Source organism: Tenrec ecaudatus, chromosome 2 (assembly GCF_050624435.1).
Source record: "Tenrec ecaudatus isolate mTenEca1 chromosome 2, mTenEca1.hap1, whole genome shotgun sequence".
NCBI classification, from domain to species: domain Eukaryota; kingdom Metazoa; phylum Chordata; class Mammalia; order Afrosoricida; family Tenrecidae; genus Tenrec; species Tenrec ecaudatus.
In genome coordinates, this window is record NC_134531.1 from 224889979 (window position 1) to 224903265 (window position 13287).

At 45.0% G+C, this 13287-nt stretch overlaps 1 pseudogene; it reads left to right on the plus strand.

Annotated features, from left to right (window-relative positions):
- Nucleotides 1–363: 363 nt before the first annotated feature.
- Nucleotides 364–1020, plus strand: LOC142440525 (peroxiredoxin-like 2A pseudogene; annotated as a pseudogene).
- The last annotated feature ends 12267 nt before the right edge of the window (nucleotides 1021–13287 follow it).

Genomic DNA, 13287 nt, shown 5'->3' on the forward strand with positions numbered 1-13287 from the left:
TGTTTTGAGAATGATGAGGGCAATGAATGTTCAAATGTGCTTTACACAATTGATGTATATATGGATTGTGATAGAGTTGTATGAACCACTAATAAAATGATTTAAAAAAAGAGTTGCATGAGCCCCAGTAAAAGGAATAAAAACAAAACAGGAAATAAAGAAAGAAAATGATGAGGCTGCAAAGGCGTGGGGTCCATCCATTGTGCCCCTGGCGTGGGACTCTTTTGTCCTCAGCCCAGGTCCAGGCTCCAGCAGGCGGGTCGGCCGTACCTGTAGTGACTGCGGCTCCGGGTACCTGGCGAGGCACGTGGTGTGCGCTACGGCGTGGTGGGCTGCTGCCTACAGGATCCAGGTTTCTTCAGCATGGGAGTGTGGTCCATTGGTGGTGGGGCTCTGCGGGGCTGCAGCCGTGGCCCTGCTCCTGGTCAACACAGACCTCTTTCTGTCCCAGCCGCAAGAGTCATCGCTGGAGTGCTTTGGGGCCATAAAGCTGAAAACGCTGGGGAAGGAACCTAGGACTTTCAAAGCAAAGGAGCTCTGGGAAAAGAACTGAGCTGTGACCATGGCTGTGTGCCGGATGGGCTGTTTCCTCTGTCGAGAGGAGGCCGCAGACCCGCCCTCTCTGAAGCCCAGGTTGGATGAGCTGGGTGTCCCCCTCTACGCAGTGGTGAAGGAGCACGTCAGGACTGAAGTGAAGGACTTCCAGCCGTATTTCAAAGGAGAATTCTTTCTGGATGAAAACAAAAAAAATTACGGTCCGAAAGGCAGAAGATGATGTTTATGGGAATTGTCCATTTGGGTGTCTGGTACAACTTCTTCCGGGCTCGGAACGGAGGCTTCTCTGAAAACCTGGAAGGTGAAGGCTCTGTCCTCGGAGGAGTTTTTGTGGTGGGATCGGGAAAACAGGGCATTCTTCTTGAGCACCGAGAGAAGGAGTTTGGAGACCAAGTAAACCCACTTTCTGTTCTGGAAGCTGCTAGGAAAGTCAAACCACAGACCTTAGCCCCACAGGAAAACTGATCAGCTCAGGGATAATTGGGGCCCTTGCTGTGTTCGTAGGAGCTCATGTTCCTGAGGAGCTAGAAAAGTATCTGTACCTTATTCCCAGGGTGGACTCTCAATGTATTTTACAGGTCTACTCTGTTTAGGCCCCCAAAGGCAAAAATGGCTCCCAACATAAGACTGATAAAACTCTAAGAAACGGGTGAGGATTACTTCAGCGACAACCTGAAAAATATGAGGCTTAAAAAGCTGACTGTGCATTACAGAGCACATTGTGTCTGGGTGCAGTTAATTCGAAATCAGAATATAGTTTTTGGCTTGTGTTTTATATTACTGACTTAATATATAACACACTCATAATAAAATTAATGTGCTTCAATATAGTTTGATAAAGACAGATTATAAAGTAAAATTAATTTTTTCACTGTTTCCATTTTTAACTTCAGAGGTTATAGTTGTAGAAGAAATGATCTCCATCTGTGTTTAATAAAATCACACACCAGAATCATGCCTTTTAGGATCACAAGTTTTTCTGATAAAACAATAAAACCACTTACAATGGTAAGAAAGAAAGAAAGAAAGTGATGATGGCAACAGATGTACATATGTGTTTGACATAATGAATGTATGTATGGATTGTGATAAGAACTGTATGAACCCCCAATAAAATGATTTTTAAAAGTTTTATTGATATATTATTCACATATATAATTCAATAGGTCACTTGCCAGGGGAAGCCAGCCCCTAACACATCATTACGCGTCTAGTAGGCGCAATTGTACAGCGATACTAAGTAAAGATTATAATAAAGTTATAGAGAGCATGAGAAATAGAAGAGAAATATTGAAAGAAATGGAGTCAGACACAATTCATGGTAGCATGCTCACCTCAGCCCCATCTTGGTGGTCCACGTGGAGAGTGAGCAAGAGGATCTTTAATGGTAACCAAGGCTTTTATATTCTCTGGGGACATGCAAGACCCCTAATTATAGGTGAAGACATACATCACAGGAAGGGGTTGTGCTATAGGTAATACAGTAGTGGAAGGGGGTGACCTAGGGGGATCCATGCAACAGGAAGAGGAGGGAGATTGGGGGTACACATGTGGCAAGATGGGTGGATCCTAGAGTCAAGATGGCAGCTGGATCACCATAAGAACCATTAGCAGTAGGGTGTAAGCCCCATGTACAGGAACTGAGCTAATGGTTGCAAGCGTCAGGAAGAAACAGTCCATTGTCCCCAGTAGCAGGGAGCAGGCCCACCCCTGTGGTGGGGCGAGACAGCAGTCTGGCAGCAATTGCCTTCAGGGAGGATGTCTGTAAGCATCTGACCTCCCCCCACAGTCATTCATATTAAAAAGAGTTATGCAATCCTTACCATAATTTTGAACATTCTCTTCTTTTTGTACTCATTGTTATTTATTCCTCATTTCCGCCATGCCCCTGAGTAACCTAGCCAGTTACAAGCTTTATAGAGCTACCTGTCCTGGATTCATACACACAAAAACTTACACAACAAAATAACCCCCTCCAAAACAATATCAAAATAAAGCCAAGGAAAACCTCAACCAAGAAGAAAAAAATCACTCCGAAAATATTAAAATCCAGAACAACTTTAAAATGAGTCAAGAGGGAGATCAAATGACAAAGTGTTAAATTTAACCGAACTACTGCAACAACCCATTTTCCAGTGCGCGCTGTCTGATGGCAAGCCAATTCGCATCCCTGGACAATGGCCAGAGGGGATTCACTGGAGGGTGAAGCCATGTGGGGACCCTGCAAATATATTTTGGGCTTTTGCTGCCACCCATAACCTTCTGAAAACTGGGAGCCCAATTCATTCTTACTGAAGTCCTTGTTATTTGTTTAAATGGAACAAGTTTTCCTCTTATAGCTTCTTAAGAATGTTTGAATCTGCTTCCGGGCAAAATGCAACAAATCATATCATTTTAACTAAGAACACGACTTTTCTGTAAAGTGGACAAGCTCTGTCTGTTGCTGAGGGGCTCTTAAGCACTGCCTCTGCCCTCACACCTAAGGGGAGATGAAACCATGCAGGATGTTGAGTGGGGTTCAAGGACCAGAAGAACCCGAAGTTTGTAAACCTTCATTCAACAAAAACACACAGATATTTTTACACATGTACTTCTGGAATGAAGAGGTAAGCCCCCTGTAGAAAAGACCAGTGCCTTGGGAGTTTCCAGATTCACCAAGATGTTACTTTGAGGAAATAGTGATAGCTACATAGTCTTCATTGAGTGTGCTGTGAAGGCAGGGAGGGTTTGTTGAGATATATAACGTCTCTACCTATTCTTTGTGGCCATTTTACTTTCAGCAAGGTTTGCATCCTTGATGAATGTGTTAGTCTGGGTACAAACAAATCCACAGAAACTCATGTATAAGAGAGTTTTATATAAAGGTTAAGTGCACATCAAGAAAACATCCCAATCCAGTGCTGCCCAAGCCCACAAGTCCAACATTAACCCATGTGTCTGACACCAATCCACAAAGTCCTCCTCCATCTCACTGTGACACTGACTGCAGGTGGAAAGCTGAATCAGTGAATGTGTAAGCATCTCAGCACTGGCAGGGGTCTCCACATGGTTGCTCCAGCACCCAGGGCTGCATTGGAGTAGATCCATGCGGCTTCTCCTTGGAGATGTCTCAGGAGGCGAGCCTTGCCAGCTGAAGCAGGGAACTGACTAAGGCAGCTGCACCTTGGTCTGACCATCACAAAGTAAGAAATCCAAGAACTAGAAAGGTTAGGCTCACTGAGCCATTTATCTCTCCGCACTTCAATTAACCCCACATGTGTTTATCGGCCAGGTTGACACAATAAACTCACTACCTCAATGAAGGGCCCAAACCAAACCAAATACCACTGCCATGTAGCGAATTCTGACTCAGCAATGCTCTAAAGACAGTGTAGAACTTTCCCCATAAGGTTCCTAAGGTTGCTGATCACTATGGCAGCAGACTGCTACATGTTTATTCCATGGGGCAACTGGTGACTTCCCACTTCTGATCTTTTGATTACCACCTGAGCACTTGAACCATTACATTACCAGATATTCTTTGGGGAAAGTAGAGTAAGAAAAAATTCTAATCTCACAGTGGGGTGTAGAAGTGACTTCCCACCAATTTATCATAAGCAAGAGTGGCAAAACATTATCACATATCCTTCAGACACATTATCAGGAGGGACCAGTCCCTGGGGAAGGACATAATGCTTGGTAAAGGTGAAGTTCAATTAAAAAGGGGACTGAGATGGATTGATAAAGTGACTGTAACAATGGGCTCACACTCAGCAAGGCTATTGCCTGGTTCAGGGTGAGCAGTGTTTCTTTCTGTTGGGTCTCTGTGAGTTAGAACTGACTAGACAACCTCTAATAATAACAAGAAAAGCTGTGAGGATTTTTAGAATGGTTTATTGTTCTTTTGAAGAAAGAAGATTTTTAGCCTGATTGGGTTGGCTCAAAATATTCAGAGGTTTAAGCTTTGTGTCTCCGCTGGCTCAACTCCAACAGTGCAGGGCAATTTTAGTTTTAGAGGCACAGGTGTTAAAGAGGAAGGACACATTGAGATGGAAAAAGAAGAGACGGTATAAATACGATTATTGTCTTTGCTTGGCAGGATTTCTCTCACAGATGATCACAGACGAGGTGACTTACAACAACAGGCATTATTCTCTCCCCGTTTTGAGGCTGGAAGTCTGAAATCAAGGTTTGGGCCAGGCTCATTTCTTCTGGACGGTTCTGAGGGAGAATCTGTTCCATGCCTCACTTCTACCTTGTGCTGCTTGCCTGAAATTCTTGGCCTTCCTTGGCTTGTGATGCTTGACGGAGGCCCTGAGGGTCTAGAACCCAGTATCATCTTAGCAGTAGAGTAAAACCCAGAGGAAACCACAAATTCCCTCCTGCCTCCTCACACACAAGCTTTAAAAAGAGAAAATCCTCCTTTTTTGTGTGTCTAGAATATAGATAATAAAACATTCATTAATTTAAAACTTATTCCATCTAAAATTAAATTATTCATGTTATAACTATCCACAGCACTATCCACTTCTACATTGTTACCTCACTATTAACAAATCCTTAACCCAAACACACTGCCATCGAGATAATGCTGATGCTGCGTGTCCCCACCATGGGTTTCTGAGACTGAGACTGTCACTGTTGATGGGAGAAGTAAGCCCAGTCTTTCTCCTGAGGAGCTGCTGCTGGTTTCTAACTGCCAACCATGCAGATCATAGCCCAATGCGTAATCACTACACCACCAGGGCTCCTAACAGGACTCAGTGCTCTCTCAACAAGTATGCCCCTTCCTCCTACCTTCAACCTCTGGTAACCACTAAAGTGCTAATCCTAACCCAAATCCTGATAACCAATTCAACCCTGAGCATTCTCACTGGCATTAAAATTTGTTACATTCCTTAATAAACCCTTTAATCACGACTTTGTGATTTCTGTGTAGACATTGCAATGGACAAACAAAACACCAAGAAAACCAAACTTTCTGCCTTTGAGTTGACGCTGACTCATAGTTACCCTCTTGGACAGAGTAGAACTCTACCTGTGAGTTTCTGAGAATGTAACTGTTTACAGGAGTAGAAAGCCCAGTCTTTCTCCTTCGGACAAGCTGGTGGTTTGGAACAGCTAACCTTGCAGCTTGCAGCCAAACGCCTATCTACTACACCACCTGAAGGGTAAAATGAGGAACATTAATGAAGACCTTACGGCTGGTGACGTCTAAGCAGAGAACTGAGCAAGCTGGTCTCATGAAAGGCTGCGGGAAGTGGGATGAACATGCACAAGGACGCGGCATGTTCTAGAACCTGCAAAGAGACCAAGGTGTCTGGAGCAGAGGGAGAAAGAGGGAGGGCAGGTGAGGCGGTGGAGGAAAGTAGGGAAAGTTCCCAGAAACGATTGCACTTTGGCGGAGGACCTCCAATGAGAGACCCCAGTGCTATTTTCTTGAAAAAAAAAAAATCCAAGAGACAAGCTTCAGGTAGAGTGAATGTCTTCTAAGGCAGAATAGACAGATATCCGTGCAGCAAGGGCTGAGGGAAGCATGAAGGACCTCCGCACCCGGAAATGCTGGCTCTCGCCACCCAAAGTAGCTGGCTAATAGTGACTGCCATTCTATCACTGAAGAGTCCTTGATCTTTCAAGCGCCTTCGCGTTGTCTGAGAAGAGTCCCCTGTTTGTGTACAGATAACCCTGGCAGTATATCCCAGCAAGCCTATCAGCAGTTAACTCCTTAACATGAATTGGTTTATCAGCTCATCCCACTGCGACAGCTTCTGGCGAGAGAGAGCTTGTTAGAGAATGCACATGCCCGGCTCTGCCTGCACTACTGTTAGCTCTGAAATGGGTCTCTGTAGCCCCTCAGCTGTATCTTCAGTACTTCTGATATTCTTTTCTGTCTCCTCATGCCATCTTTAACCTCTTTCCTTAGACCATAGGGTCTCAGTGTGTCCCCACTCCCTTCTGGTCCAGCCAGGACTCCATCATGCCCTCTTCGCTGCCCTATGTTTCCTGACCACCAACATTTTGACCATACCCATGTCTCAGACCCCGAAGAATTCTAGGCTGCCATACTATTGGCTTCCTTTGTCCTAAGGACTCGGTGATTACTGACATGGGAGGACATTCTAATCCTCTTGCTGATGGTTATCAGATTCTCCCACGGATAACACATCCATGTCAGCTGGACCACTGGGCATTTCCAAATTTGCTTCTTGTTAGCTGTCAATTCAGCCCAGAACTCCTGTCCATGGACTAAGGAACAACATGTTGCTGGGTCCTGTACTATCTCCATGACGACACGCAGCTTGTCGTCATCGCCCTTTGATTAACAGACTGTCAGGAGCAGGAGGTACCAGGCTTTTGTCCCTAGACCAGGCCAGCCTGGGAGCTCTTGCTGAAACCTGTTCAGCGTCACCAGCGCCCAGTCACAGGGCTGATGGCTGCACACGAAATGCGTTGACTGGGCATCAAAGCCAGCTTTCCTGCCATGAAGAGGTGAGAATTGGACCACTGAAGCCTCAATGCTCCCAGAAGACTAAACTGCGGTGCCAACGCTGGTTCGTTGTTTAGCACATTTATCCTCACTGGCTGCTTGGCCAGATGCGCTGAGCAATCGTGCTCACCGTGGCTTAATTTGTCAGTTACGTTCCTGCCATCAGCTCCCCACTCTGCTTCTGTGTGGGGTCTTGGCCATTATTCACTCCCGAGCCTTATTTTCCTTGAATTAAAACCACAACTAGAATGTATTCACTGTGTTCTTATAACTTGGATGAGACAGATTACGCCGTGTGCAGTGTTGTGACCAGACAGATAACAGATGTTCAGGAAACACAGGCTATTCACTCCCCAATTCTCAGAGTACAGATGCTCTGTTAGTATATAATGTAGGTCCAAATGGACGTGCCCACTGCCTCTTTACAGCAAGCCAGGCCCATCCCTGGCTGTGACTCCTTCGCGGTTGCCAATGTCAGAGGAGAAGATCACCAGGGCCTCTTTGATGTGGCAGCCTAGCTCACCACAGCAACGTCCCATCTCTGATCACAGCCAGTCAAGTTGCAGCCCCACACACTCACAGAGTGCTCTCCCCTCGTCCAAGACCAAAGTTCACATTGAATTTAATCAGGGCTGAAGCAGCTAACGAGATTAGGCAGTCTTCAGGACATATGTGCGATCACTAATGCATGTATTTCTGGGCAGCTCCTGCCGGGATAGGAAGACTAGCAACAGGGCCGTGGCAGTCCCCAGAAAGAAAAAATAATTAATAGCATCAGCTAGAAAATGATTCTGGTGTCATCTAAAACACAGTCCAGAAAAGTTAATTTCAAGACCATGCCTCCATTTCTTCTGGGTGGATGTCAAAGACAAAAAACAATGAAAAGAACGTGGACATCTTTTGAGAACTACTCTGTTTTCGGCAAGGAGTGAGTAGATTGAAGAGAAAGCTTGACCGCGACTTTCAATCGAGACACTACTTGGTGCCTACTGTGTGCTTTCAAAGGAGCCCTGCTGGAGTATTGGTGTACGGGTTGGGCTACTCACCACAAGGTCAGCAGTTTGAAGCCCCAATTTCTCTGGAAGAAAGACGAAGCTTTCTGTGTCTGTAAAGATGTAGGGCCTTTAAACTGCAGGGAGCGGTTCCACACTGCCCTCTAGTATCTCCCTCAGGGGCCAGTGGCCGCTGGCAGTGAGTGGGGGTTTCAGTTTGGTGTTTTTTGAGTAGGAGGCATTGTTGGTTTTGTTCTGTGGGCGTTCCTGGCTTGATTTCCTGTCCTGTGGACCACTGGTGCAGCTTCCAGCCATCTGTCAGTCAAGGCAACAGTGTGGCTCTGATGCTGAACAAGTTGCAGCGAAGCTTCCAGATTAAAGGGACTCAGAAAAAAGGCCCCACTCTCTACTTCCCCAACTCAGCCCAAACCCTTTGGATCACAGTGGTCTGATCTGCAGCACATTCGGGGGATGGCACAGGATGGGGCCACTCTGTTCCACTGTGCATGGTGTTGTCATGAGTTAGGGGCTGAGTTGACATTGGCCAACAACAACAAACAACAACAACAACAGTGTGTGTTGAATAAACCTAGGTTACAGCACATAAAGAGAGAAAGGTAAAACCTATCGAGAGTGGTAAAAGAGTCCCTTGAGTTGAGTTGATGCCGACTGGAAGCGTTTGGACTGGGAGCTGGGAATAAGCTATGGAGAGCAGGGACAATTCAGGAGAGGTTTAAGAGCACGTCTCAGACTGGAGGGTCATCTTTGTTTCTTTCTTAAGCTAAGAAGAACATCACATCCCTCCTACCTCACAGCAGAAAGCTTTTGAAGAAAGACATTTCCAGGTGGCATTTAATTTGGAGAATATCCAGAAAGTGGCCTCCGTAGCATCTTGGCTTTATAAAACTCAGAGAAATTTGAGGAAGTCTTTGTGATGAGGGAACAGAACAGTAACCATGGTGATTCTGATGACAATGGTGAAAGTAATTCTTTCTTCTACTGGTGCTTTTCCCCTGCCAGATGCTGGTTTACACGCATTTTAAACAGTGATTTATTTAATATGTACAGCCATTCTTACACTTCCTGGTCTCCTCATTGACAACTTCCCCCTTCACCTAATTACTTCTCTGTTTTCCCTTCCAAAGAATGAGGTGATAATTTTTACTCGGATTATAGAAGGAGTATGCAGCTGTTGTTAGGTGCCGACTCATCGTGACCCGAGGTCAACAGAACGAAACACTGCTGGATCCCATGCCATCCTCACAATTACTCTGTTTAAGCCCATTATTGCAGCCACTCTGTCAATGCATCGTACTGAGGGCTTTCCTCTTTGTCACTGAAACTCTACGCTACCAAGCATGGTGTCCTTCTCCAGGGACTGATCTCTTCTGAGAACATTTCCAAAGCACATGAGATGAAGTCTCGCCATCCTTGCTTTTAAGTACAACATTCTGCCTTGTGTTAGCCCAAGTTGATTAGAGAAAAAAACTCATAGACACTCATATGTGTTTAAGAAAGATCTTTATATGAAAGAGCAATTGTATATTAAGAAAACATCCCAGCCCAGTCCAGATCAAGCCCATAAGTTCAGGATTAGCTCATATGTTCAATACTAGTCTGTAAGTTCCTCTTCAGATTTATGCAACACAAGCAATGACGCCAAGTGCAGGAAGATTGCAGGCCAGTGGGTGGGAAGTCTTGTGGTCCAGTGGCAGTGAAAGTATCTCAGCGCTGGGAGGGGTCTCCACGTACTTCTCCAGTGCCAGGGCTTTAGCATAACCCCATGTGTCTTGCCATCAGGAATACCAAGCAGAGAGTGTGTCTGTCCAGCCTCCAGTGAGCTATTTATTTCCTTAGTGCCTCCAAATGATGTCATCAAGCTGTGACCTGATTGACAGGTTAAACTCCTCCCCTTCACTCTTAAGTCTCAAGTTGACAACAGATTATGTAACTACCACATGGCTGTACTTCTTCCAAGACAGATTTGTTTATTCTTTTGGAAGTCCATGGTAATTTAAATGATCTTCTCCAGCACCATAATTGAAATGCATTGATTATTCTTCGTCTTCCTTATTCAGTGTCTAACTCTCACATGCATATGAGGCAATTGAAAATACCCTGGTTTGGGTCAGGAGCACCTTCTCAATGTAATATCCTTGCTTTTTAATCCTGTAAATGAATTTTACACAGAAGATTTATTCAATGCAATGCACTGTTTTATTTCCTACAAGGGACATAAGTGGGCACAATCCCTTAGAACAATGTCTTCATAGAGAATTCATTCAATAAAATTGTATTTATTTTTGTGACTACTACATGGACATGTCTTTTATATGCTTTGTGAGGGCTTTCATGCTGAGTATCCACAGATCAGCTTCAGTGGAAGGAAATTTAGGATCTGAATTCATATAGATATGAATTTTTTGCTAAGAGACTCATAACAAATGAGCACAAACTTGGTAATTCAAGACAACATGACTTTATTCTCTCATATTCTGGAGACAAAACCTCCAAAATCTGTATCAAGACCAAAATCTTGGTGTCAGCAGGGCTGAACTTCACTCAGTCACTGCTTCACTGCACCCCTGTTGCATGGTCTCATCTTCTGTGGGTGTCTGGATGGCCAATGAAGGATGAACTATGATGACGATCATTGCAAACTGAGCTTCATCTCAGATGGCAGTGTAGAATGCATGTGACATTATCCCACACATTTATACCCCAAGTCCAAGTCCTGAGACAGGCTTTATTTATTTTTTGATTCTCAGAGAGAACTCACAGAAAACCCACTGCAGTTAAATCACTTCCATCTCACAGTGACTGTTTAGGGCAGAGTAGAATTGTCTCATAGGGTTTCCAAGGGCATGACTGTTCCCCAAAGCAGACTGCCACATCTTTCTCCTAGGGAGTGGCCGAGTGCTGTAACTACACTCCATTAGGGATCTTCCTTGGTGGTAGAAGGGAGAGGGACATGACTGCCTAGACATTTCCAGTGGATCTCGTTCGTGGTCATAGCTGCCTTCAGTGGTCCAGCAAAACCCCACAGGTATAGATTCAGTCAGTGTAAAGACATCCCAGGGCACATTGGAGGTCTTAGAATCTGGTCAGGGCAGCATCTCTAGAAGGTCCTGGGTGACAAAGCATGACATGGTGCGCATTGTCTCCAGGGTCAGCACACAGCCTTTAGGGTCAGCTCCTTAAGTTACAAGCTGCCTCCCCCCAGTCCTGCTGCTTCTCAGGTGGCCACACACAATGGCTGACCCGTATGGGAGCCTAACCGGTTGTCCTGGAGTCCATCTGACTCATGGCAAAGCAGGACCGTGTCAGAGTAGGACTGTGTTCCAGAAGGGGTTAAAGTGGATTGCCAAGCCTTTCTTTCAAGACACCCCTGGTTGCACTCAAACCTCTACCCTTCAGTTAGTGGCCAAATGTGTGACCCCTTTGCACCTCCCAGGAGGCAGCAGCTCTATGGGAGCACAAAGGGAAGGGGTTCCCTACTTCAGTACCTGCTGGCAACCTTCTGAAGGACCACTGATGGTATCACGGTCCTGCTTCTTTTGCTGCTCAACTCTGCGTCCTTCCAGCCCTTCCCTCAGTGCCAGTCGGAAGAGCATTCCCTAATAAGCACCCTGCATTCCAAACCCCTTTCCCAAGTCTGCTTCTCAGAGAACCCAGCCTGCTTTCAGGCAGGGATTCCCAAGAATGAAAACACACTGACTAGATATCCTAAGATTATTACCCTTCACACACACACACACACACACACACACACACACACAGAAAATACACTGACTAGATATCCTAAGATTATTACCCTTCACACACACACACACACACACACACTGAAAATACACTGACTACATATCCTAAGATTATTACCCTTCACACACACACACACACACACACACACACACACACACACACAGAAACTCCATCTGCACATCTCTTCTCAGCTGCAGTGGTAGAATCCTCCAAAGGGCCATAATCAATGTTAATAATGATTCTCACCATTTGTCTCCACTGTTTTCTTGGTTGGGTCTTTTCCTTTATACCAGCTGGCTCTGGCATTGAGACATCTTTCATTACTTCAAAGACTATTTCTGTGCTTAAATGCCATTCTAATCAGTGGCTATGTCTTTGTCAACTGATTTCAAAGGAAAGGCTGTCTGTCATCAAAGACTGAAGCTCTGGGTCTTGCTAACCCAGAATCTGTGGCCACAGAATCTGCGGTCATATTTTATCTTCAGCATTTCTTTTCCTGCAATAATTGGAGTCCTGGTTGCTGAGGCAATAGGAGAAGTGCTTGAACTCCCTTTAATTAGAAGAGCAGCTTCCTCTTTGGTGACCAGGTTGAAGACACACACATGAAAGTTGTATTTTGTGAGAACCCATGAAACTATCCTCTGACCGTGTAGTGTAGGGGTGTAACCATGGAATTCCATATAACCAGTATTCAGGTTATGCTTTTATGTGCTAAAACATAGTGTGGTAGTTACACAATTTCATGTCAACTTGATAAATAAGTGTAGGGGTGAAGTCTAGCCTGTTTATCAGGTCACAGACTGATTGATGCCTCCATGTGGGTGTGGCCTTCTCATGAGGATTCTGAGAACTTCCTCTCTTCCTCCCAGGAGGCATGGCTCACTCTCTCTTTGCTTCACATTCCTATTGATAAGCCACATGGGGCCACACTGATGGCAGTCAAAGCCCTGGAGATGGAGGAGCCACAATGAGACCCATGCCAGCATTGAGATGCTTCTACCTTCTTTGGATCCATAAGACTTTCCACCCACTGGCCTGTCATCTTCCTGCATTCGGCATCATTGCATGTGCTGCATGAATCTAAAGAGGACTAGTATCATACCTATGGGATAATATCGGACTTATGGACTGAAGTTGGGGTGTTTTCTCAATATGCAATTGCTCTATGATATAAAGCTCTCTCTTACACACATATGAGTGTTTCTATAGTCAACCCAGAATAGCACACATAGCATGACTTGCAGTGTGAGAACAAGAAAAGAAGAGTACATCTCAGTCTTTATGTAGACATAAAATTCCCAAGTAGACTCATTTACAAGTATCTTCCTTTCAAAGTGCTGGTGACCATATAGGTCCGCTCTGCTTGAGAGGATGATGTTGTCAAACAAAAATGGATAATAATTTCTCGGCACAATTCACACAGATCTGAACTTCCCAGGAGCCTCTAGTTTGTGCAAATGATTGACAGTCTGGCTGCTAACTAAAAGATTGGAAGTTCTAGTCTACTGAGAA